Here is a 27772-nt window from a genome sequence, read left to right as displayed (position 1 = left end):
GCAACATCTTCTTCACCGTTTAATACCTACCAGGGGCCACTGGGTGAATCTTTCCTTAATTCGGGGACTATCAATAGTTAGGATCCGATGCTGGATCATCGCGGTCCTGCCAAAATCGGTAGAGTGTTTGCTGAAGGCCTCGTGATATTATTTAGCCACTTGGATGACCCAGCCTATCTGATCTCTGGGGGTATCTTTGTCCCTAATTTGCAACTGGCCCTCGTTGGCCCCATAGGCAGTCTGAGCGGTCCTTTGTTGGGCTACTTGCGGCTTTGACAGCACATCCTTGGACACCAAATGATAGAGCTGAGCAATCGCAGTGTACTTGGGCAGCCTGGTAGCGACATCCACTCGAACTGGGACTATTCCATTTGTCACTGTCACGAGACTCCTTGCTGCCCATACCAGAGGATAATCTTCGAGTTGAATGGGTTCTAATAAATCCTAGTAATTTTTATTCTTCACCCCTGGTCGGGCACGGCACCGAAGGATGGTCTCTGTCTGAGGTTGAAGGGTTACAGACCGTATATCTTGGATTCTCACACAACAAATCTCCCCTTGGCGGTTGACGAATTTCTGCTCTGCTTTGAGTGTCTTCAGATGGTGTTGACACTGAGGGTGACATGTGAGGGAGAGATGAATGCAATGACTCTACAATCTTAAAATCTCAAAATAGTGCCTCATGATGTTCATCCCTAAGATAAACTCTGCTACACTCTTATCATTGACATTCGTAACAATAACACCTTGTCCTCTAAGGACATATTTTCCCACTTGTATTGTGTGCTCCCAGTACCCATGCCTGGTACTGGTTCCCCGCTCCCTGCAACCACCTTAAAATCTAAGTCATCGGGTTCACACAACATTTCAGTTCCCCAATACTTGTAAAACACTTCTTGAGGGATAGTGAATACCTGGGATCCCATGTCGATCAATGCCTCTAATTGTACCCCCCTCTACTATAATTTTCACGTAAGGGCAGGGGGCAACATGCATGGAAAAATCTAACTTAGCACCAGTTGATTCTGGACCTAAAGTAGTTACTCCTGAGAGGCAGTCCTCGACCTCAGGGGATGCCCGTTTAAAGCCCAACATTGACTCTTCCAATGTCCAGTTTTGTTACAATAACTACACACAGGTCGTTGAGTCCCAGGTGGTCTCACAGGGAAGTAATTAGGTGGATTGGCAGGACGGGGAGCAGGCTTTTTAGGTGGGAGTGTCTCGAACCTGGATGGATTAGACTGGCCCACCATTTCTTTAAAGGCTTTAGTCAGTTGATCAATGTCCTGACGTAAACTCTGCAGGTCTATGGTCCCAGGACTAGCAGGGGCAGATGCAACAGTAGGTTGTGGGGGTGATATTGACTGGGCAGAGGCTCCTAATGTCTCAGCAGAACGGGCATTAACTTCCTCCGCCTTGGGCCCTGACTCAATGACCTTTAAAGCTAACCTTTTGAAGGCTGGGAAAGATATATCGGGATTCTGCACCGCCAGCATCCTAAGTTGGGCCTTATCCCATTTATTTTGCGCGCCATCTATGAATCTGTCCATTAGTACCTTGTTACCCTGCTCGGGGGTAATACCGTCTAGCTTCTGTACCATTTCCAAGGCATTTTATAATGCCACAGCATATGCCCAAAGGGTCTCACCTGGCTTCTGACGTAGCAAAAACCTCCAAACTCCACAAGGACTTGAATCGGCGCAGAATGGATGAGGAACAAGAAGATCACTAGGCGATTTATTTGGAACAACACGTTTCAGTTGTGAACTTGAAAAAGACGCCTGTCCTGGCATCGAAACGCGTTGTTCCAAATAAATCGCCTAGTGATCTTCTTGTTCCTCATCCATTCTGCGCCGATTCAAGTCCTTGTGGAGTTTGGAGGTTTTTGCTACATTTGCTACACCGTTGTGGTGGTGGGACTGGCTGCATTGTGGAATACCTTTTACAGTGTTGTGCCTGACTTTGCACAACCTATTGGGTAAGCGCATCCGATAATATCGGCTTAGTTATATTACCCTTTTAATGCACTATGGAGCGCTTCTTGTCTTTTTACATGTACTGGCTTCTGACGGAGGGGGAGTTAGACTCGAACACCTGGTAGAGCCCCTCGAAAATCTGCTCCACTGTAGCCTTATCGGCAGCTGGTCAGGTTCGGACTTCTTCCAATGCAGACCACTGTAGCTGTCCCATAAGAAACTGCACCTGCTGATCAGGGGGAAAGGAATAAAAAACAAAGAGACTCTGTATCTTCTCCTTGAAGTCCCTCAGGGTGAAAGGATCCCCACTGTAGTTGGGGAGGACTGGATTCTCCAAGAAGACAGGTGCGGCTACAGGAGCTCCTAAGTTAAGACGTTGAGCCAGAGGTGAAGCAGGCAGCATCCTTCTTGCTTGTTGTGGTGACCCCTCTGGTGGGGTCGCAGGAGCACCCCCATCCTGCTGGGCAGGTGGTGGTGAGGGTGCTGCAGGTGGCACTGGTGCCGTAGGTGCCAACATCTTGATTTAATGCGTTGGCCCTTTAAATTAAGCTGGGATGCGCGGGCCCTTTAAATGAAGCAGCTGTGCTCTGATCTGGAACTTGAGTGCAGTGATCTGGAACTTGAGTGCATTGACCTGGAACTTGAGTGCAATGACCGGGAACTTGAGTGCGTTGATATGAGACTTAAATGCGGTGATCTGACACTTGAGAGTTTTATAGTGCACTGGCTCTTTAAGAAGAACTTTACGTTGCTGCAGCACTTTGCATTTTTTTGCTACGCTGAGTGTGCCTTTATGCAGGACTTCTTTTACAAGAGGACCGGGATTTAGGCTCCACACAGGTTGGCTGGGACTTTGTAGTAATATAAGCTTTGATTTTGCTGTATGCTGTTCCACTGAATTTAGGGGTATGTTTAGGTTCAGTAGTCACGTAGGATTGGTAAGATTGGAGTCGGATTAACTCACGGTTTAGAAAGTGGCTGAAGTGGAAGGCTTCAAGCCTAGCTTGTCTTGTGGCTGCTTTCTTTCATATCCAGGATACAAGAGCGAGATTATTGGATGAAGCGCCCTTATATACAGAAGGGGCAGGATCAAAGCTTATTGGTCCCCAAACCTGTCGGTCCTAAACCAAGGCATTATGGTTACATCACATGACCGAGTCACATGAACCAAAGGTCCTTAAACCTAGCATAACACAATTCACTAGAAATCACGTGACCAAAGGTCCTGTACATCAATTAAATTATCATAAAATATATTAAATATATACATGTCTAAATGGCATTATGAGGCGACTAGGGGTTAACCCACCAAGAAAGCCCTACCAGCATGGACGAACTCTGACTGTGGGGACTTACGACAAAGGTACGGGACCAAGTCCAGTGCCGGGACTTCACAGTCCTTTTATTTTTGAACCTTTGAGATTACAGACAAGCATCAACTTGTAATGTTTAATAATAAATAATTTTCCTCAGCAGCATTCATTATATCTTTGACATGTTTCTCACCTTCACTTTTAACTTTCTTGTTGTCAAACCAATACATACAATTCTGCAGGAACAAACTACATAATATGCAACTCCTTGTGTAATACATGTTATGTTTTGAGTTATTCAAAACTCCTGGGATTAGATGTTTGAATTAAAATAAGTTTTCCTTGTGTTAGGGCAGCACATTTTCCACATAAGAAACATCCCCCTTAGGCCACTGAGCTACCTCTATGGTACCATGCACTGAGTTTTATTGATCTTCTGTATAGTATCTAATGAATGGTTATACTGAAAGTTTTTTTTTTCTCGAATGATAAATCTTACCTGTTGGTCAGATGTATTTTTTTTCAAAAGCTCTTCTCAATTCACAGATCTGTTCTTCTGCTATAACCTGTCACTTCATCTAAATCTTCTTGCTAAGTCCTTTGCCTGTTTTTCAAGAAATTTATTATTAGAACACATCCTCTGAGCCCTTAAAAACGAACACACCAGCACTCCATTTCTTGTGGGTTGAGGGTGTAAAGCGGATGAATGCAATAAAGTACTGACCGAGGTTGCTTCGTGGAAGACATCAGTTTGCAAGAATCCCTTTATGTATTTAAAGGGGTATTCCGGGCAAAAAAATGTATCCCCTATCCAAAGGATACGGGATAAGATGTCTGATCGCGGGGGGCCCGCTGCTGAGTCCCCCCGTGATCTCCCTGCAGCACCCGCAATCTATGCAGGTGCTGAATCTCCAGTTTCTGAAACCTCCCGGTTTCCGGGACTGGGGACGTGACATCACCCCACGCCTCCTCCATTCATGTCTATGGGAGGGGGCGCAAAGACCACTAACATGTGGTATGTCACCACCTGCTGGTTTAGGTCCTGCTCCAGGTTTACCTGCTGCCGATGAGGTGCTTCACTATGCGGGTGGAAACAGCTACTCATCAGCAACTGTAGACTCATGCTGCTGCTGATGGAGCTGGTACTGCTCCTACCACCCCATCCCTCCCCAGCAGCCATGGCAGTGGAAGGTCAGCACAGAAGAACCCCCCCGAGTCTATCATGCGAGAGGTTGGACGATGGTGCAGATAGGCATTAGCCAACTGACTACGTAGGATGTCTCTGTATTAGGTCAGTTTTCCTTCCTCTCAGTGTGTATAAAAAAGGCCACCATTTTGTGCTGGTAGCGAGGGTCCAATAAGGTGGAGAGCCAGTAGTTCTCTCGCTGCTGAATCGTGACAATTCGGCTGCCACTACGCAAGCAAGTTAGCATGCATCCTGCCATTTGTGCAAGTGACTCGGAGGGACTACCTGCCTCTATCTCCACTGCATACTGCCTGGGTCCCTGTGTCTGGGTCCTCTGTTTTGCCTTCCTGATAACTCTCTAGCTCCTCTAGCTTCTCCTGCTTCTCCTCTCCTGCCATATGACTAGAAAAACTGCCCCTCTCGTGAAACCTAAACTGTGCTCCACTGTGCCCCTCCTACTGCAGGGCTCATGTGGCCGTGAGAGGTAGGCGCCATGTCTCCAGTGCCCTGACCAGCCATCGTTTCCAACACGTGTTGTAGTAGATAAAGCAGTGGAATGAAGTCGTTCATCCCGTAAAACTGGTGACTGACTAATAATGTGGCTTCCTCAAAGGGCCTGAGCAATCGGCAGGTGTCACGTATAAACTGCCACTGGTTGACATTGAAGTTACACAGGGGAGTCCCCCTATCTGCTTGGATCATCAGAAAATCGGTGATGGCTTTTCTCTGTTCATTTAGTCGGTCCAACATAGGGAGTGTGGAATACTAACGTGTGGAAACGTGGCAAATCAGACTATGTTGGGGGATGCCGTTCTTACACCACAGCTCAAGGAGGGTGTGCTTTGCGGTGTACGAGTGGCTGAAGTGCATGCAAAGTTTCCATCTCAATATTAGGAAGTCTTGCAGATGGGGGGAACACTTGAGGAACCGCTTGACAGCCAGCTTGAACACGTGTGCCATGCAGGGAGCATGGCTCAGGCTTCTTTGTCGCAGTGCAGACAATATCTTCTTCCCGTTGTCGGTCACCATGGTTCCCATTTCCAGTTTTCATGGAGTAAGCCATGATTTGATTTCTTTACGAATGACTTTTAGCAGTTCCTCCCCTGTGTAACTCTGTTCGCCAAGGCAAACCATGTGAAGAGCAGCGTGACACCACAGTCAGTCCGAGCACACATGGTATGCTGGAGGAGCACTGAGCCTTGTCCATGCAGTGGAGGCTGAGGACATGGTGGAGGATGAGGAGGTGGAGACACACACTGTCATAAGACCAACGGCCTGAGAGTGTGGAGGTGGAAGCGGCGTGACCTGTCCAAGTTGGGGTTGTGGCTGTACAGGAACCACATTTACCGAGTGGGCCATAAAGGAGATGTATTGTCCCTGTATGTAGTTACAGCTCCACACGTTGACACTACCGTGCACACTGACAGGCCCAAGGACTGGCCCACCTTCTGTTCCACAAAATTATGCAGGGCTGGTACTGCCTTCTTCGCAAAGAAATGACGGCTTGGGACTCTCTACCTCGGCTTGGCACAAGCCATCAGTTCTCTGAAAGGTGCAGAGTCCACCACTTAAAAAAGTGGCTAGCAGGACGAACAACTTGGATAGGAGCACATTCAGTTTCTGTGCTGTGGGATGAGTGGGCACATACTGTTGTCTCTTGGACATGGCTTTGCCGATGGATTGCTGGTGGAAAGACTGAAGTAGGAGGAGCATCTGGAGTGACAGAAGAGTGGTATGACACACAGCTCCCTTCGACTGAGGTGGTGGAGCCTTGGCTGGCTGAAACAGGAAGCGGCATGCCACTGGGTGATGCAGCAGGCTGGACCACCACATCGGAGCCACAGTTCTCCCAGGCCGCTTTATGGTGACGCTGCATATGTTGATGCAGGGCTGTGCTGCCAACATTGGGACCCTGGCCATGCTTCACCTTCTGCCAACACATCTTGCATGAGGCCATGTTAACCTCCCCTGGATGCTTGATGAAAAACTGCCACACTGCCGAGTAGCTGATTTTCCTACCAACAGTCTGCACTGATTGACTGCTACTGCCGCCGGCACATTTGGCTCCAGACTTTCCACTTCTTCCACCATGCTGACTGCCAATCATGCTACCACCTTGCTGGCTCAGCTGCTCCCTCACGGGCATCCTGCAACCCTCTTCTCCTGATGATGATGAAGCCCCTTCTGCACCCGGCTCCCAAGGGATGGCAGGGATGACCTCACAGGGATGGCTGGCTTCTGATAGGCTGCATGCTGCATGTGATTCAGGGTCATCCCACCTACCATTGTTCTTGTCTTTCTAGGATTCCTTGCCCCATGTCCTCACCTGTGTATCCGCCATTTTAGATGCCTGGAAGTCTGGAACGCACTAAATGGAGTTTAATGAAGAGAATTGCGGCGATATTTGCATTCGGTGCGAATCAAATTTTTCCTGAAATTCATAACGAATTCAGATTCGTAAGATTCGATTCACTCATCCCTGATTACATCTAATAATTTAATCAAACATTTACTGTACTGTAAAGTCAGTCCTAGTGTTATCGCTCACTCTGTTAATAAAATATGTCAAATCATATTCTGACCCTTTCTAGGGCATCAATAAACCATCAATATAACTTCAAACCGATCTCTCAGGGCAAAACAATGAAAATTACAATTTTAGGGACAAGTCCCCAAGGACTGCCCTAAACTAGAGACCACTTAACTAAATTATTAAAACTTAACTTTTATTACAACCACTTAATTATAAATTGTGCTTTTGGTACCATAGTGAAAAAATGTTAAAGTCCAGTCATCCACTGTGTGACTACAAATAGGTCAATATTGCCAATATGCCTTGTGATCAGTGTCACAGTGGGAAAATATAGCTCTCCCAGACAGTGTTGCCACCGCTGACTAGAGAAATTTTCACCCAATTAAAGTATTGCTTTTGTGTCACTAGGATGCCTTTGAAAAAGCCAGGGTACGCTGGCGAAACGTTAGCAGGAGGGGCTATAATATTTTTATAAAACGGCATCCTAGTGACACAAAAGCAATACTTTAATTGGAATTTCTCTAGTCAGCGGTGGCAACACTGTCGGGGAGAGCTAGATTTTCCCACTGTGACACTGATCACAAGGCATATTGGCAATATTGACCTATTTGTAGTCACACAGTGGATGACCGGACTTTTTTACATTTTTTCACTATGGTACCAAAAACACAATTTATAATTAAGTGGTTGCAATAAAAGTTAAGTTTTAATAATTTAGTTAAGTGGTCTCTAGTTTAGGGCAGTCCTTGGGGACTTGTCCCTAAAATTGTAATTATCAATATAACTTATCCACAACTGTTACGCCTAGCGCTCCGGGTCCCCGCTCCTCCCCGGAGCGCTCACGGCGCCTCTCTCCCTGCAGCGCCCCGGTCAGTCCCGCTGACCGGGAGCGCTGCTCTGACATGGCCGTCGGGGATGCGTTTCGCACAGCGGGACGCGCCCGCTCGCGAGTCGCATCCCAGGTCACTTACCCGTCCCGGTCCTCTGCTGTCATGTGCTGGCGCGCGCGGCTCCGCTCTCTAGGGCGCGCGCGCGCCAGCTCTCTGAGACTTAAAGGGCCAGTGCACCAATGATTGGTGCCTGGCCCAATTAGCTTAATTGGCTTCCATCTGCTCCCAGACTAAATCTGTTCACTTCCCCTGCACTCCCTTGCCGGATCCTGTTGCCTTGTGCCAGTGAAAGCGTTTAGTGTGTCCAAAGCCTGTGTTACCTGAACCCTTGCTATCCATCTTGACTACGAACCTTGCCGCCTGCCCCCGACCTTCTGCTACGTCTGACCTTGCCTCTGCCTAGTCCTTCTGTCCCACGCCTTCTCAGCAGTCAGCGAGGTTGAGCCGTTGCTAGTGGATACGACCTGGTTGCTACTGCCGCAGCTAGACCATCCCGCTTTGCGGCGGGCTCTGGTGAAAACCAGTAGCCTCTTAGAACCGGTCCACCAGCACGGTCCACGCCAATCCCTCGCTGACACAGAGGATCTACTACCTGTAAGCCGAATCGTGACAGTAGATCCGGCCATGGATCCCGCTGAGGTGCCGCTGCCAAGTCTCGCTGACCTTCCCACGGTGGTCGCTCAGCAATCGCAGCAGATTGCCCAACAAGGACAGCAGCTGTCGCAGTTGACCGCCATGTTACAGCAACTTCTGCCTCTGCTACAGCAGCAACCATCTCCTCCGCCAGCTCCTGCACCTCCTCCGCAGCGAGTGGCCGCTCCTAGCCTCCGCTTGTCCCTGCCGGACAAATTTGATGGGGACTCTAAACTCTGCCGTGGATTTTTGTCTCAGTGTTCCCTGCATATGGAGATGTTGTCGGACTTGTTTCCTACAGAACGGTCTAAGGTGGCGTTCGTAGTGAGCCTTCTTTCAGGAAAGGCCTTGTCTTGGGCCACACCGCTCTGGGACCGCAATGATCCTGCCACAGCCACAGTCCAGTCCTTCTTCGCTGAAGTCCGGAGTGTCTTCGAGGAGCCTGCCCGAGTTTCTTCTGCCGAGACTGCCCTGTTGAACCTGGTCCAGGGTAATTCTTCAGTGGGCGAGTACGCCATCCAATTTCGTACTCTTGCTTCCGAATTATCATGGAATAACGAGGCTCTCTGCGCGACCTTTAAAAAAGGCCTATCCAGTCGCATCAAGGATGTGCTGGCCGCACGAGAGATTCCTGCCAACCTGCAAGAACTCATCCATTTGGCTACCCGCATTGACATGCGTTTTTCTGAGCGACACCAAGAGCTCCGCCAGGAAAAAGACTTAGATCTCTGGGCACCTCTCCCACAGTATCCGTTGCAATCTACGCCTGGGCCTCCCGCCGAGGAGGCCATGCAAGTGGATCGGTCTCGCCTGACCCAGGAAGAGAGGAATCGCCGTAGGGAAGAAAATCTTTGTCTGTACTGTGCCAGTACCGAGCATTTCTTGGTGGATTGCCCTATTCGTCCTCCACGTCTGGGAAACGCACGCACGCACCCAGCTCATGTGGGTGTGGCGTCTCTTGGTTCTAAGTCTGCTTCTCCACGTCTCACGGTGCCCGTGCGGATTTCTCCTTCAGCCAACTCCTCCCTCTCAGCCGTGGCCTGCTTGGACTCTGGTGCCTCTGGGAATTTTATTCGGGATTCTTTGGTGAATAAATTCCGCATCCCGGTGACCCGTCTCGTCAAGCCGCTCTACATTTCCGCGGTCAACGGAGTCAGTTTGGATTGCACCGTACGTTACCGCACAGAACCCCTCCTGATGTATATTGGACCCCATCACGAAGTGATCGAGTTCTTCGTCCTTCCCAACTGTACCTCTGAGGTCCTCCTCGGTCTGCCATGGCTCCGGCTTCATTCTCCCACCCTTGACTGGACCACCGGGGAGATCAAGAACTGGGACTCTGCCTGCCATAGGAAGTGCCTCTCCCCCCCTCCCAGTCCCGTCAGGCAAGCCTCAGTGCCTCCTCATGGCCCCCGTCCTTGTGTCACCCTGCCCCGTGCCAAGCTTCACCCTCTGCCCTCCCTCCCCATTCCCACTCCTGCTGTACTCCCTACCTTTGAGGAAGCCCTCCATTCACTCCCGGTGTCCCCGTCCCAGGTAGAGCACTTGTCGGACAAAAAAAGGGGGAGACCTAAGGGGGGGGTACTGTTACGCCTAGCGCTCCGGGTCCCCGCTCCTCCCCGGAGCGCTCACGGCGTCTCTCTCCCTGCAGCGCCCCGGTCAGTCCCGCTGACCGGGAGGGCTGCTCTGACATGGCCGTCGGGGATGCGATTCGCACAGCGGGACGCGCCCGCTCGCGAGTCGCATCCCAGGTCACTTACCCGTCCCGGTCCTCTGCTGTCATGTGCTGGCGCGCGCGGCTCCGCTCTCTAGGGCGCGCGCGCGCCAGCTCTCTGAGACTTAAAGGGCCAGTGCACCAATGATTGGTGCCTGGCCCAATTAGCTTAATTGGCTTCCATCTGCTCCCAGACTATATCTGTTCACTTCCCCTGCACTCCCTTGCCGGATCCTGTTGCCTTGTGCCAGTGAAAGCGTTTAGTGTGTCCAAAGCCTGTGTTACCTGAACCCTTGCTATCCATCTTGACTACGAACCTTGCCGCCTGCCCCCGACCTTCTGCTACGTCTGACCTTGCCTCTGCCTAGTCCTTCTGTCCCACGCCTTCTCAGCAGTCAGCGAGGTTGAGCCGTTGCTAGTGGATACGACCTGGTTGCTACTGCCGCAGCTAGACCATCCCGCTTTGCGGCGGGCTCTGGTGAAAACCAGTAGCCTCTTAGAACCAGTCCACCAGCACGGTCCACGCCAATCCCTCGCTGACACAGAGGATCCACTACCTGTAAGCCGAATCGTGACAACAACTGGACATGCTTATTGTTTTCTTCCAGTTCCTCTTGTGTATGAAAGATACAGTGCCTTAGATAAGTATTCACCCCTTGGACTTTTTTCCCATTTTGCTACTATTACATATTGCATATGCAATGCATATCGTCAATACTTCCTTGTGGTCTAATGTGGAAGAATTTCTGTAGCTGGGGACCAGCACCTTAATTATGTTCTGCAGTATCCATGGCAGCCCAATGATAGAGCCTAGAGGTGGTAACATCAGCATGAGGAGACCATGTGGCGACACAATGACAGAGCCTGGAGGTGGCAGCATCAGCATGAGGAGACCATATGGCGGCACAATGAAGGAGGCTGGAGGTGGCAACATCAGCATGAGGAGACCATATGGTAGCACAACGAGAGAGCCTGGAGGTGGCAGCATCAGCATAAGGAGACCATATGGTGGCACAATGACAGAGCCTGGAGGTGGCAGCAGCAGCATGAGGGCCATGCCAACTGAGGGTTGAGTCTGACGAACCCACCGACTGTTGACTGGGGGTGGCGGATGTAACTTGGAATTAAGTTGGATGTCCAAGTGAACAAATCAATCATGGCTGCTGGGTTGCTGGTTGAGACACGACTGCTAGTTGACAACGGGAGCTTAGGCCTCTCGCTGCGACTCCTGCTGCCACATGCCCCTACTCTGCTGCGACCCCTGCCTGGGCCTGATGAATTTTGGCCTCTGCCACTTCTCTGTCTGACATACTTATACATCAGCTGAATGCGTATATCTTACACTTAAGAGGGGAGGACAATGCGCTTCACTATGCTTAAAACTGTCCTAGACTACAGAAACAAGTGTGTAGCTTTGGCTGGCCTTTCACAGTAACTAGGCCCAAATTAGTTTTTCAGGAAAAATAAACATACACCACATAGGTGTACCTACACTTTACACTTGTGAGAGCTGGACAATACGCTCACCTTAAAACTGTATTAGGCTACAGAAACAAGGGTGTAGCTTTGGCCGGCCACAGCAACTAGGCCAAAATTAGTTTTTTAGGGAAAAAAAACATACACCACCTATGTACACACAGGTTACACTTATAAGAGGACAATAAGCTCTGCTACGCAACGTGTATTAGGCACTGTAATCAGGTGACTATGGCTTTTCTTGCTCACACAACTGGGCCCTGTTGGCTTTACAGTTGTTGTACAACCAACTGCAGCAGTACAGAATCGCTGTGTAGTAGAGCCCAGTAAAGTCCTATTAGGCACTAATAGAATGTAACAATGGCTTTTACTGCTCTGCCTAACTGGCCCCTTTAAGCTTTAGAGTTGCTGTACACCCCCCTGCAGCAGTGGAGTCGCTGTGTATTACACCCAAAAGTGTACTTTCTCTCTCTTTGTCAGTGCTTTTATGCAGTGATTTGGGCTTGTGGTGAATCGCTGCTGTGAAGCAGTTTTTCTGTGCAATGCACACAATGCTCTATTTCTCCCTACAGTGAAACGCTCTCTCTGAAATAAAAGAGCAGCATGTCAGTTTGGGTGGATGGCCTTGCCTTCATAGATTTACGGTTGTGCCATTTTCTTTCCATTTTCTAATTATGAGTTTTATCGTCTTCGTGTTACATGTGTAAAGCTTGGGATATTTTTTATAACCTAACCCTGCTTTGTACTTCTTCACAACTTTATTCCTTACCTGTTTGTTGAGCTCCTCTGTCTTCATACTGCTGTTTCTTAATTTTTATTCTCTAGCAAAGGCTGAGGCCTTCACAGAACAGGTGTATTTGTACTAAGAATAAAATGCAAACTGCTGGACCATATTTACAAATAATGTGAGCTACAAATGTGACTTATGAGAGCAATTGGTTGCACCCAATCTTTGTTCGTTAGTTCATATTGTGATGAGGTGGCAAGGAAAGGGTGTATTTCCTTGGCTCACCCTGAAGTATCTCTCACCTGCTTCTTAATTAATGAGGCAGGAGGGAAGGGAGGTGTGTATATAAGATGGAGAGTCAGTCTAATCTGGGCTCTTGCTAGGAGACAGCAAGTGGGCTGTAGGGGAGAGACAGAGCCTGCTGAGGAGTACACAGCCCGAGCTATGAGTGGCTCAAAGAGTGACATTAATTGTGAGTAGAAGGTTGCAGGGGACATATGTTTAACCGGCTGAGGGAAGCTCAGCGGTTGTTAGTCAGGACAAGCTGATCTATTTAGTCAGTGACCAGACAGTCTAGGATTTTGTTTTGTTCCTGCTTTTTGTTTACTTTTTTTCCCCCGCAACATGTCTAATAAAACTGGTAAGGTGCCAGATTTGCATTATAAACATTTGTTTGCTGGTTTATTGAGAAGAAACGCATCCTGTGGCGTAGTCCAGGACGATCCCAGAGTGAATCCCCGAGGACGGTTCCTTACAATATGCATTCAACAATTTTCAGATTTTTAATTGTAAATAATGTTGAAATCCATGTAGTATTCCCCCCACTTTCAAATGATGAACTACTTTTTGTTTGTCCATTTCATAAAATCACAGTTAATTGAATTTGAATCTGTGGTTATACATGACAAAATGTAGGAAAGTCCAATGGGTATAAATACTTATGCAAGCCAATGAATACACGTCCCAAAGCCCCAGGAACAGATTCATACATGAAAGTACATAAACTGACCCTACTGCTGTCCACTGGGGCTATAAGAACAGGGACTTCCTAAAGGAATAGTCCGGTATGAACTATTCTTATTCTATCCTGCCTGGTCTGCAAAAAAAAGTGAAAATAAACTTTCATTTACCTTCCTACATTCCCCCGGAGCTCCGCTACAGCTGATCGGTCGACCGGGCTGTCTACTTCCTACTTCCTTTAGCCCGAAACGTCACACGGTGCTTCAGCCTATCACTGGCTGAGGCGCAACATCGCTTCAGCCGGTAATAGGCTGAAGCGCCGTGTGACGTTTAGGCCTAAGGGAAGTAGGAAGCATGCAGCTCGGCTGACTGATTAGTTGTAGCGGAGCTCCGGGGGAAGGTAGAAAGGTAAGTGAAAGTTCTTTTTCACTTTTTTTGCAGCCCGGGTGTCACGATTCGGCTGGCTGGAGGTGGATCCTCTGTGCCAGAGAGGGATTGGCGTGGACCGTGTCGGTGGACCGGTTCTAAGTTGCTACTGGAATTCACCAGAGCCCGCCGCAAAGCGGGATGGTCTTGCAGCGGCGGTAGCAACCAGGTCGTATCCACCGGCAACGGCTCAACCTCTCTGACTGCTGAGATAAGCGCGGTACAAGGGAGTAGACAAGAGCAAGGTCGGACGTAGCAGAAGGTCAGGGCAGGCAGCAAGGATCGTAGTCAGGGGCAACGGCAGGAGGTCTGGAACACAGGCTAGGAACACACAAGGAAACGCTTTCACTGGCACAATGGCAACAAGATCCGGCAAGGAAGTGTGGGGGAAGTGAGGTAATATAGCCAGTTAGCAGGTGGAAGCTAATTAGGCAGATTGGGCCAGGCACCAATCATTGGTGCACTGGCCCTTTATATCTCAGACAGTTGGTGCGCGCGCGCCCTAGAGAGCGGAGCCGCGCGCGCCAGCACATGACAGCCGGGGACTGGGACGGGTAAGTGACTTGGGATGCGATTCGCGAGTGGGCGCGTCCCGCTATGCGAATCGCATCCCCGCTGGCAATGTCAGTGCAGCGCTCCCGGTCAGCAGGTCTGACCGGGGCGCTGCAGAGAGAGAGACGCCGTGAGCGCTCCGGGGAGGAGCAGGGACCCGGAGCACTCGGCGTAACAGTACCCCCCCCCTTAGGTCTCCCCCTCTTTTTGTCTCCTTGTCCCTTCAAAAGAGACGAGAACATAGGGGACGCCTCTTGAGTCTCCTTCTGAAAAAAGAAGTCCTGGGTAGCTATACCAGCGGCAGGTAGTTCAGAAGAAGTGGGAATGGGAGGGGGGGCAGAGGGTGAAGCTTGTCACGGGGCTGAGTGTCACCAGGACGGGGGCTATGAGGAGGCACGGCGCAGTCCAGATAGGCCTTGGGGAGGCCAGGCACAGGAGGAGACACTGAGGCCCGACAGACGGGACTGGGAGCCGATGTGAGGCATCTCTTACGGCAAGCAGGGCCCCAATTCTTGATCTCCCCGGTGGTCCAGTCAAGGGTGGAAGAATGATGCTGGAGCCGTGGCAGACCGAGGAGGACTTCAGAGGTGCAGTTGGGAAGGACGAAAAATTCAATCTTTTCGTGATGGGGACCAATGCACATTAAGAGGGGTTCAGTGCGGTAACGCACAGTGCAGTCCAACTTCACTCCGTTGACCGAAGAAATGTAGAGTGGCTTGACGAGACGGGTCAGCGGGATGCAGAACTTATTCATCAAAGAGTCCAGAATAAAATTTCCAGAAGCACCAGAGTCCAAGCAGGCCACGGCTGAGAGGGAGGAGTTGGCAGAAAGAGAAATCCGCACGGACACAATAAGACGTGGAGAAGCAGACTTCATACCAAGGGACGCCACACCCACGTGAACTGGGTGCGTGCGTGCGTTTCCTAGACGTGGAGGACGAATAGGGCAATCCACCATGAAATGTTCAGTACTAGCGCAGTACAGACATAGATTTTTTTCCCTACGGCGAGTCCTCTCTTCATGGGCCAGGCGAGACCGATCCACTTGCATAGCCTCCTCGGCGGGAGGCACAGGCGTAGATTGCAAAGGATACTGAGGGAGAGGTGCTCAGAGATCAAGGTCTTTTTCCTGGCGGAGCTCCTGGTGTCTCTCAGAAAAACGCATGTCAATGCGGGTGGCCAAATGGATAAGTTCTTGCAGGTTGGCAGGAATCTCTCGTGCGGCCAGCAAATCCTTGATGTTACTGGATAGGCCTTTTTTAGAGGTCGCGCAGAGAGCCTCGTTATTCCAAGATAATTCGGAAGCGAGAGTACGAAATTGGATGGCGTACTCGCCTACTGAAGAATTACCCTGGACCAGGTTCAGCAGGGCAGTCTCGGCAGAAGAAGCTCGGGCTGGTTCCTCGAAGACACTACGGACTTCAGCGAAGAAGGACTGGACTGTAGCTGTGGCAGGATCATTGCGGTCCCAGAGCGGTGTGGCCCAAGACAAAGCCTTTCCAGATAAAAGACTCACTACGAACGCCACCTTAGACCGTTCTGTAGGAAATTGGTCCGACAACATCTCCATATGCAGGGAACATTGAGACAAAAATCCACGGCAGAGTCTAGAGTCCCCATCAAATTTGTCCAGCAGGGACAAGCGGAGGCTAGGAGTGGCCAGTCGCTGCGGAGGAGGTGCAGGAGCTGGCGGAGGAGATGGTTGCTGCTGTAGCAGTGGCAGAAGTTGCTGTAACGTAGGGGTCAACTGCGACAGCTGCTGTCCTTGTTGGGCAATTTGCTGCGATTGCTGAGCGACCACCGTGGGTAGGTCAGCGAGACTTGGCAGCGGCACCTCAGCGGGATCCATGGCCGGATCTACTGTCACGATTCGGCTAGCTGGATGTGGATCCTCTGTGTCAGCGAGGGATTGGCGTGGACCGTGTCGGTGGACCGGTTCTAAGATGCTACTGGTACAGTGGTCCCTCAACATATGATATTAATTGGTTCCAGGAGAACCATCATATGTTGAAACCATCATATGTCGAGTACATATGTCTATGTAAAAATGGTAATTGGTTCTGGGGCCTCGGAACCATTGTATGTTGAATACATATCTCTATGGGAAACTGCCAATTGGTTCTGGGATGACCATTGTATGTGGAGTGTATGGGGAGTGTTTAACAAACCAGGGTGCCTCCAGCTGTTGCACAACTACAACTCCCAGCATGCATGTACAGCCATTGACTGTCTGGGCATGCTGAGAGTTATAGTTTTGTAACAGCTGGAGGCACTTTGATAGGGAAACATTGATGTATGGGGTGTATAGTGTGTCTATGTATTGTATGTGATGTGTGACATCGCATACAGCACTGTACAGTTCTTTAAATACCTTCAGGGGGGGACAGAATGTCCTCCATTACGATCCTGCCGACCACAGCTCTATAGGAAAGGAAGGGGAGGGCAGCCAGCAGCTCATTGGATGCCTGCACCAAGATGCTGCAGAATATTGGCTATGGCGGCACTGGGGGGGGGGGGGGGCTTACACGGAGCTCACAGTGGAAGCCTGTATGAGTTAGCAGGACAGCATGTAAGTAACAGGAGGCTGAACGGGGCACACGGGGCACATTGTACAACTATCTGTCAGTTGCTGAAGTTGTCAGCGCTGTCAGATAGCTGTTTGTACGATGGCCCCGACACACAGCAGCATCATATGTCGAGGCTGCCTTCAACATACGATGGGCTCTGAGAGGCCATCATATGTTGAAATGATCATATGTCGGGGCCATCATAAGTCGAGGGGTCACTGTATTCACCAGAGCCCGCCGCAAAGCGGGATGGTATTGCTGCGGCGGTAGCAACCAGGTCGTATCCACCGGCAACGGCTCAACCTCTCTGACTGCTGAGATAAGCGCGGTACAAGGGAGTAAACAAGAGCAAGGTCGGACGTAGCAGAAGGTCAGGGCAGGCAGCAAAGATCGTAGTCAGGGGCAAGGCAGGAGGTCTGGAACACAGGCTAGGAACACACAAGGAAACGCTTTCACTGGCACAATGGCAACAAGATCCGGCAAGGAAGTGTGGGGGAAGTGAGGTAATATAGCCAGGGAGCAGGTGGAAGCTAATTAGGCAGATTGGGCCAGGCACCAATCATTGGTGCACTGGCCCTTTAAATCTCAGAGAGCTGGCACGCGCGCGCCCTAGAGAGCAGAGCCGCGCGCGCCAGCACATGACAGCCGGGGACCGGGACGGGTAAGTGACTTGGGATGCGATTCGCGAGCAGGCGCGTCCCGCTATGCAAATCGCATCCCCGCCGGCAATGTCAGTGCAGCGCTCCCGGTCAACGGGTCTGACCGGGGCGCTGCAGAGAGAGAGACGCCGTGAGCACTCCGGGGAGGAGCAGGGACCCGGAGCGCTCGGCGTAACACTGGGCAGGATATAATAAGAATAGTCCGTACCGGATGCTCTGGATGCCAGGTTGCTTCACATTTTTGCTGGGACATATAACAGACAGAGGAGTCAGCTCTGCGGTGGGGGTACACAGGATAAGCAAGACCCGCATATATAGTGTGTGAAAGCCCACTACTGCCTGCAACATACTTAATACCACCAGTAACTAATTCAACAATCCCAATGCAGTCCTCAAGTAAACAACTTTCATACAGCAGCTGATAAGTACTGGAAGGATTAAGATTTTACAAATCTGTTTAACTTTCTGGAACCAGTTAATTTGAAAACATTTTCTCCCCTCCTGAGTACCCATTAAAGCAAGCCTTATTGTTCCAGTTGTGCGCACCCAAGTAACATAAATAGCATGCTGGACATTTCTAAACTTTTAAGCTAAACTCATCTAATATTTGATTCATCCAGCACAGTATGTTGAGATAAATTGTTAAAAAAATAACAGACTATTCTTGCAAACTGATATTTTTTGCAAAGCAACTTTGGTCAATACGTTACGTTACATGCATTCTGTTCACACCTACAACTCAAAAAAGGAACAGTAAAGTATCAGTATTTTAGAGCTCAGAAGATTTGTTTTAATGACTTTTTTTTACAAAACTGGAAAATATTGTAATGACATTTGAAGAAAGTTGATAGCAAAGAAAAAACGTGATAAAAGTGAGATCTGTGAAAAGAGAAGAGCTTTTAGAAGAGCCGAAGTATAAAATAAAAAAATCCTACCAACAAGTAAGTTTAATTCCCAATAACAAATGATAAGCAAGTTGGAGGGACACCAGGAAGACATCAGTAAAATATTGTTCTCTCTTACTGGCAAATGGTCTTTCAAATTATCAACTTTAAATATAACCTTACATTCAAAACAGAAGATCAAAAAATCTCAGAGAGTAGAGAGTTACTAGTTTTAACTCACTGATCCAAAGAGTTTTGAAAAATTGTAAATTAAACACACAATACACATGGATGCAATGCCTTTGTGGCATAAAATACAAAATGTAGGTCTACCATTGAGGAGGATACAACTGTCAAAGTGTAACGGAGCTGGATGTGGATCCTCTAACCTGTGAGGTTGATGATTCGGACCATATTGGGGGCGGAGTCTAAGGTGCCGTGGTCTGCACAAGAGCTCGCCGCAAGGCAGGATGGGCTTGCTGCGGTAGGCGACACCCAGGTTGCCACCCCCGACATGGCTCGACCACACAGGTAGCTGGGCAAGGGGAGGTATCGAAGGATAAGGCAGTAGTGTAGTCAAACGTAGCAGAAGGTCAAGGCAGGTGACAAAAGTGCAGAGTTTAATAATGTAGTGGAAGGTCTGGATACATGGGTAAGGCTAACAGGCTATAAGGGTCGCTTAACCCCTTAAGGACTGAGCCCTTTTTCACCTTAAGGACGCAGCCCTTTTTAGCAATTCTGACCGCTATCACTTTATGCATTAATAACTCTGGGATGCTTTTACCGATTATTCAGATTCTGAGACAGTTTTTTCGTCACATATTCTACTTTAACACAGTGGTAATTTTTTGTCGTTACTTGCATCCTTTCTTGGTGAAAAATCCCCAAATTTCATGAAAATTTTGAAAATTTTAAATTTTTCTAACTTTGAAACTCTCTGCTTGTAAGGAAAATGGATATTCCAAATAAATTATATATTGATTCCCACATATAATATGTCTACTTTATATTTGCATCATAAAGTTGACATGTTTTTACTTTTGGAAGACATCAGAGGGCTTCAAAGTTCAGCAGCAATTTTCCAATTTTTCCCAAAATTTTCAAAATCAGAATTTTTCAGGGACCAGTTCAGTTTTGAAGTGGATTTGAGGGGTCTTCATATTAGAAATACACCATAAATTACCCCATTATAAAAAACTGCACCCCCGAAAGACATTCAGAAAGTGTGTTAACCCTTTAGGTGTTTCATAGGAATAGCAGCAAAAAGAAGTACAAAATTCAAAATCTTCATTTTTTACACTTGCATGTTCTTGTACACCCGGATTTTGAGGGGTAAAAGGGGCTTCATTAATGTGGCATGCCCCCTAAAACCATTTCAGAAAAACATACTCTCCAAAATCCCATTGTCACTCCCTCCCTTCTGAGCCTTGTAATGCACCCACAGAGCAGTTGACATCACCCTATGAGGTATTTCCTTACTTGAGAGAAATTGGGTTATAAATTTTGGGGGTCTTTTTCTCCTTTTACCCCTTGTAAAATTTCAAAAACCGGGGTATTTCTAATATGCAGACCCCTCAAATCCACTTCAAAACTGAACTGGTCCCTGAAAAATTCAGATTTTGAAAATTTTGTGAAAAATTGGAAAATTGCTGCTGAACTTTGTCTTCCAAAAGTAAAAACATGTCAACTTTATGATGCAAATATAAAGTAGACATATTGTATGTGTGAATCAATATATAATTTATTTAGTAAAATATGTGGAGAGAAAAAACACAGAAGTACAAAAAACAAAGGTGCTTCCAGATGTGGAACAAAAAGGTGCCTCTGCTCTGCCACAATTGACCACAAGCAAACCACCTTCTTAAATCTAAGAACCAACGAAAAACATAAAATCAAATATCCACTGACCTGCAAATCCAGTTTCGTTATCTACTTAATCACCTGCACTTGCAACAAACAGTATGTCGGTCGGACCACCCAAGAACTCCACATCAGACTAAACCAACACAGGAATAACATCAAACGGAACTTTGCTCTGCACAGTCTCTCCAAACACTGCTCAGAAATGCATAGAGAGGAAAAAAAAACAATTAAAATCTGCCCCATAGACCATATCCCACCACATCAAAATGATAGATTTTCCACTCTAAAAAAACAAGAGATGTTCTGGATCTACCGCCTTGAAACTTTGCAGCCATATGGGCTTAATGATGCCACAGAACTGATCACATAAAAAGGAAACCTGAATCCATGCAAAAAAAATCATTTTTCTCATGCCATCCACATTCATTTCCAGCCCTTTTAGCACTGCCTACAGGCCTAACCTAGCCTCTGCAGCTCTTTGTTAACCAACAGCACTTACCACAATAGTTCAAACCACAACTCTATTGACTACATCCCAGTCATATCCATCATACTCATACATCTGTTACAATGTTATAATGTCAACCATATCCTTCCACTATTGATTACTATGTAACATTGTTTATGAATTACTTCCTTACTTGTCAATCATGCTCACCACAATGTTATAAATGTAACCATTACTACACAGGAGCCACATACCAATTAACCTTTAACACTAAGTGTAATTTTCAATTAAAGAATATACCTCTATTTAGGTAGTTCTCAGACGTCTCCCAGCCAGCCTCAAACGATAACAAGTGCTGCTTAGCTTGTTTCCCAGCCCACAGCACCTACCATAGACCCACACTGGTCTATTGGTTCTAATGGAGAGATTTCAGTTATGTTAAAGGGACCTCAGTTCTAGTCTCCAGACACTCCCCCCAGAAGCCTGGAGGGACGGACGTCACAGCCCAGCCCCCTGTGACCAAAAGAACCGCCAAAATTTGAAACTGTAACACCCCTCACACTGTATATAAGCACCCTTGTTACATTAAGCCAGCAGACCTGAAGAAGAAAGGGATACCCTTTTGAAACGCATTGTCCAATCCTGTTTGCTTTATATTTTTTATTTTTTACTTTTTGTGTTCTTTATTTCTGTAAACCCAACCGTCAATAAATCCCCCCTTCTTATCCAAGAAGTTTCCAGCAACCTTATGTTTTGCAACAGAGAAGCACTTTCACACGCCAAGGTTTTTCTGGGATAAATCCCCGTGCGGGATCTCCTTCAACCTACTCCTGTACTATATAATTTATTTGGAATATCCATTTTGAGAGTATGTTTTTCTGAAATGGTTTTTTGGGGCATGTCCCATTAATGAAGCCCCTATGGTGCCAGAACAGCAAAAAAAAAAAAAAAAAAAAAAAAAAACAACATGGCTTCCTATTATGGAAACTGCACCCCTCAAGGAACATAACAAGGGGTACAGTGAGCCTTAACACCCCACAGGTGTTTGACAACTTTTTGTTGGGTTTTCCCCCAAATTTAACATTTTTGCAAGGGGTTATAGGAGAAAATGCCACCCCATCTCTGGAAATACCCCATGTGTGGATGTCCAGTGCACTGCTGGTGCACTACAATGATCAGAAGAGTCACATTTGGCTTTTGGAAAGCAAATTTTTCTTAAATGGTTTTTGGGGGGAATGTCGCATTTAGGAAGCCCCTATGCCAGAACAGCAAAAAAAAAAACAAAAAAAAAAAAACACATGGCATACTATTTTGGAAACTACACCCCTCAAGGAACGTAACAAGGGGTACAATGAGCCTCAACACCCCACAGGGGTTTGACAAATTTCCACTAAAGTTGGACAGGAAAATGAAAAATTAGATTTTTTTCACTAAAATGCTGATGTTACCCCAAATTTTTCATTTTCACAGGGGATAATTGGAGAAAAAGCCTCCCAAAATGTGTAACCCTATTTCTTCTGAGTATGAAAATACCCCATATGTGGATGTAAATTGCTCTGCGGGCGAAATACAATGCTCAGAAGAGAAGGAGCGACATTGAGCGTTTGGTGAGAGAATTTAGTTGGAATAGAAGTTGGGGGCCATGTGCGTTTACAAAGCCCCCCGTAGTGCCAGAACAGTGGACCCCCACACATGTGACCCCATTTTGGAAACTACACCCCTCACAGAATTTAATAAGGGGTGCAATGAACATTTACACCCCACTGTCGTTTGACAGATCTTTGGAACAGTGGGCTGTGCAAAAAAAAAAAAAAATGTTTCATTTTCACGGACTACTGTTCCAAAAATCTGTCAGACACCTGTGGGATGTAAATGCTCACTGTTCCCCTAATTACATTACATGAGGGGTGTAGTTTCCAAAATGGGGTCACGTGGGGGGGGGGGTTCACTGTTCTGGCACTATTAGGGCTTTGTAAACACACATGGCCTTCAATTTGGGACACATTCAATCTTCAAAATCCCAATGGCGCCCCTTCTCTTCTTAGCATTGTAGTGCGCCAGCAGAGCAATTTAAATCCACATGAAATAGGGCTTTTTTCCTATTCTCCCTTTTGAAAATGAAAAATGTAGGGTAACACCAGCATATTAGTGACATTTTTTTTCTCATTTTCACATCCAACTTTAACGAAAATTTGTCAAACACCTGTGGGGTGTTGAGGCTTACTATTACCTTGTTACATTCCGTGAGGGGTGTAGTTTCCAAAATGTGGTCACATCTCTGTATTTATAGTTTTGCATTTATGTCAGAACTGCTGTAACATCAGCCACCCATGTGCAAATCACCAATTTAGACCTCAAATGTACATAGTACGCTCTCACTCCTGAGCCTTGTTGTGTTTTCGCAGAACATTTTACGCCCACATATGGGGTATTTCCGTATTCAGGAGAAATTGCGTTAAAAATTTTGAGGGTCTTTTTTTCCTTTTACCGCTTGTGAAAATTAAAAGTATGGGGCAACACCAGCATGTTAGTGTAAAGAATTTTTTTTTTTTACACTAACATACTGGTGTAGACCCCAACTTTACCTTTTCATAAGGGGTAAAAGGAGAAAAAGCCCCCACAATTTGTAACACAATTTCTCCCGAGTACAGAGATACCCATATGTGGCCCTAAACTGTTTCCTTGAAATACGAGAGGGCTCCAAAGCAAGAGAGTTCCATGCGCATTTGAGGCCTAAATTGGGGATTTGAATCCGTCACAAAAATACCCCACGGCAGTGTTTCCCAAACAGGGTGTCTCCAGCTGTTGCAAAACTCCCAGCATGCCTGGACAGTCAGTGGCTGTCCGGCAATACTGGCAGTTGTTGTTTTTCAACATCTGACGTACAAGATGTTTTTTTTTTATTGGGGGGGGGGCTGTGTAGGGGTATGTGTTTATGTAGTGTTTTACTCTTTATTTTGTGTGGTGTAGTGTTTTTAGGGTACATTCATACGGTTGGGTTTACAGTGAGTTTGAGCTGGGACTTTGAGCTGCGGCTGAAAATTTGCTGCATCTCAAACTTGCAGCAGAAAACTTGCTGTAAACCCACCCGTGTGAATGTACCCTGTACATTCACATGTGGGGGGGGGGGGGGGGGGGGCAAACCTCCAGCTGTTGCAAAACTACACCTCCCAGCATGCACTGACAGACCATACATGCTGGGAGTTGTAGTTATGCAACAGCTGGAGGCACATTGGTTGCAAAACACTGAGCGTTTGTTACTTAATTCAGTGTTTCGCAACCAGCGTGCCTCCAGCTGTTGCAAAACTACAACTCCCAGCATGTACAGTCTCTCAGTGCATGCTGGGAGTTGTATTTTTGCAACAGCTGGAGGCACACTGGTTGCGAAACACTGAGTTAGAAACACTGAGTTAGGTAACAAACTCGGTCTCACAACCAATGTGTCTCCAGCTGTTGCAAAACTGCAACAATCAGCATGCATTGACAGTTGAAGGGCATGCTGAGAGTTGTAGTTTGGCAAGAGCTGAATGCACACTTTTTCATAGAAAAAATGTGCCTCCAGCTGTTGCAAAACTACAACTCCCAGCATGCCCTTTGGCTTTGCATTCTGCGAGTTGTTGCTTAGCAACAGTAGGAGGTGAACAGGCCTCACCTCCTACTGTATTCTGCCACCGGGACCACCACCGCTCTATCCTGCTGTCGGGACCGATTAAGCTGCTGCTGTCACCGCTACCACACACGAGGGGACCCCCACCGGACCAGGGCTAGGTAGGAGACCCCCGCCGGCGCCGATCTCCGCTCCGATTGCCGTCCCCAGCAGGTCCGTGATTGGTTGGTCGTTCCGACCGATCAATCACGTGATCGTGAGGCAGCACCCGTGCCACCTCACTCCTGCTGCGTAAGGGTGAATGGGGCTGTCACCTGAGACCCGATTGACACAGAATAGCGGCAAATCGACAGTCTGAATTGACCGGCGATTTGCCATGATCACCGACATGGGGGGGTTAACATGACCCCCCTGGGTGATATGCCGGGATGGCTGCTGATAGTTGTGTGAAACGGTGTTACCTGTATTCACTGCATGAAGTAACACAGCCTCTGCCTTCTCCCGATTTAAAAAAAATGTCTGTTCCTGTTTGATGTTATAAAGAAAATTCTGTTTTGCACCTACCGGAGAGTTGCTGCTTGTTCTGTCTTCAACATTTTGTGTATGGACAACAATGCCTTAATGAGGAGAATGGGCAGACTGTTTGAAATGACAGAAAGTCACAGTAACTCAAACAACCACTTGTTAAAACCAAAGTATTCAGAATACCATCTCTAAATGTACAACGCATCAAACCCTGAAGCATATGGGCTACAGCAGCAAAACATACTAGTTAACTGTACTCTAATGGCCTCCACAATCACAAGATCTCAATCCAATAGTGCGCCTTTGACAAGTGGTGGAATGGGAGGCTTGCATCATGGATGTGCAGCTGACAAATCTGGAACGATATGGAACGAAATCTCTGAGGAATGTTTCCAGCACCTTGTAGAAAGTATGTCACAAGAAATGAAGACAGTTCTGAAGGCAAAGGCAAGGTGTATATTTTATAATAATCCTAAAACTTGCCGTTCCCATTCTGGCCACATTGCCTACAAAATAGCTGAGGCTTCCTGTTCTGTACAAATTATTTCTCTGTAATGGCAATTGACATTGAACGACGGCTGACACACCCCCTCAATACAACTCTATGGCAGAGCAGGAGCGCTGCGTTCGGCAATCTCTGGCTCTGCCATAGCGCAGTATTGAGGGGATGTGTCGGCCGCAGCTTCATGCAGTGGTCAAAACGCCCGCTTCCCGCGGGCTATCGGGGCCCCTTACAGGAGATCGGGGGGCCCCAGATCTGAAATGTATCCCTTAACCCTTAGGATAGGTGATACATTTTTCACCACTGGATATCTCCTTTAATGAATATATTAAATAGAACAGGACCCAAGACTGACCCCTGTGGTACCCCACTAATAACAGTCACCCAATCAGAATAAGTACCATTAATAACCACCCTCTGTTTATTATCACTGAGCCAGTTACTTACCCACTTGCACACATTCTCCCCCAGCCCTATCCTTCTCATTGTATGCACCAATCTTTTATGTGGTAGAATATCAAATGCTTTGGAAAAATCCAGATATACGAAATCCAGCGATTGCCCCTGGTCCAGTTTGGAGCTCACCTCCCCATAAAAGCAGATCAGGTTAGTTTGACAGTACCAATCCCTCATAAAGCCATGCTGATATGGGGTCATACATTTATTTTTATCAAGATACTCCAAAATAGCATCCCTTAGGAAACCCTCAAACAATTTACATACAACAGAGGTTAAACTAACAGGCCTATATTTCCCATTGTGACACCTTTTTACCCCTTTTAAAATATTGGCACCACCTTTGCCATGTGTCAGTCCTCGCTGTAATTCACCTGACATTTCATTTTCCTCAGTGAATACAGTGGAGAAGAATTTGCTTAATATATTTGCTTTTTCCTGATCCCCGTTTATAATTTCTTCTTTCTCATTTTTTAAAGGGCCTATAGTTTCATTTTTGACCTTTTTGCTACTTTTATAGTTTGGGGGTTAGTTTTACTCTATTTGGCAACAAGTCTTTCTGTCTCTATTTTTGCGGCTTTTATCTGTTTTACACACTTAACTTTTTTCTCTATAGCTTTTTAATGCTTCCTCACTGCCATCCTGTTTTAGTTGTTTGAATACTTTACTTTTGTCATTTATTGCCCACTTAACATTTTTATTCATCCATATTGGTTTTCTTTTATTCCTGATCCTTTTATTCCCATAAGGTATATACATCTGACAATGATAATTTAAGATATTTTTAAAAGTCTCCCATTTAGTGTCAGTATTCTTGTTTTTGAGGATATCCAATTTTATATTGTTAAGGGCTTCTCTGAGTTGATCAAACTTTGCCTTCCTGAAGTTCATTGTTTTTATGGCCCCATCGCGAGATTCCGTTATTGAAGAAAAAGTTATAATGTATTATATTATGATCACTATTTCCTAGGTGTTCTTCTACCTGCACATTAGTTACTCTGTCAGGTCTGTTGGTTAATATTAAGTCTAGCAGGGCACCCCCTCTGGTTGGGCCCTGCGCCATTTGGGACAGATAATTGTCTTTAGCTATAGTGAGAAACCTGTTTCCTTTATGAGATTTACAGGTCTCAGTCTCCCAGTTTATGTCACGATAGTTAAAGTCCCCCATTATTATCACCTCATTCTGATTTGCTGCCTTATTTATTTGCCTCAGTAATTGATCTTCTGTCTCTTCCATTATGTTTGGTGGCTTATAGAAAACCCCTACCAGAATTTTTTTTATTTTTATCTCCATATATTTCTACCCATAAAGACTCCACATTATCGTTTCCCTCCGTTATATCCTCCCGCAGTACGGCCTTCAGACTGGGTTTTACGTAAAGACAAACCCCTCCCCCTTTCCATTTTGTCAGATCCTTCCTGAATAGACTATAACCCTGTATGTTGACCGCCCAGTCATAGCTATCGTCCAAGCTATAGCTATCCGTGCACAGGGACGGCCCCGACATCTGACATCACTGTCCCTTTCCTGGCTGCTCCGCAAGAGCAGAATCTTGCAGCTGCCGAGAGCTACAGCTTCTACAAAGTGCAGACTGCGAAGGTGAACTGAGGGGGGGGGGGGCATACTGTGCTATCACATACCGTAAATGTATAAGGGGATAAGGCAGATGAGTTTGGGGAATGACAGAGGGGTTGGCTGGGAATGACAGAGAAGTATGGAGGATGACCTGCTGATGCCTCAATTAATGTAATTTTATTGGTATCTATTTTTATTTTTCAAATTTACCAGAAGCTGCTGCATTTCCTACCCTAGGCGTATACTCAAGTCAATAAGTTTTCCCATTTTTTCGTGGTAAAATTGGGTGCCTTGACTTA

At 47.1% G+C, this 27772-nt stretch overlaps 1 protein-coding gene across 4 annotated transcripts in view; it reads right to left on the bottom strand.

Moving 5' to 3' along the window:
- KCNIP1 (potassium voltage-gated channel interacting protein 1) overlaps positions 1–27772 on the bottom strand; it is a 348616-nt gene that overhangs the window by 83123 nt on the left and 237721 nt on the right. Inside the window, exon 8 of one of the 4 annotated variants that reach the window (XR_008843083.1) lies at positions 3789–3893. The exons of the other annotated variants lie outside the window; for them this stretch is intronic. The gene's annotated coding sequence lies outside the window, so the exon portion shown is untranslated. The remainder of the gene's footprint in view (positions 1–3788; positions 3894–27772) is intronic. 4 annotated transcript variants of the gene reach the window in all.

Source organism: Hyla sarda, chromosome 4 (genome assembly GCF_029499605.1).
Source record: "Hyla sarda isolate aHylSar1 chromosome 4, aHylSar1.hap1, whole genome shotgun sequence".
NCBI classification, from domain to species: domain Eukaryota; kingdom Metazoa; phylum Chordata; class Amphibia; order Anura; family Hylidae; genus Hyla; species Hyla sarda.
The sequence above is the reverse complement of the archived record's forward strand: the minus strand, read 5'-3'. Positions and strand labels throughout refer to the sequence as shown.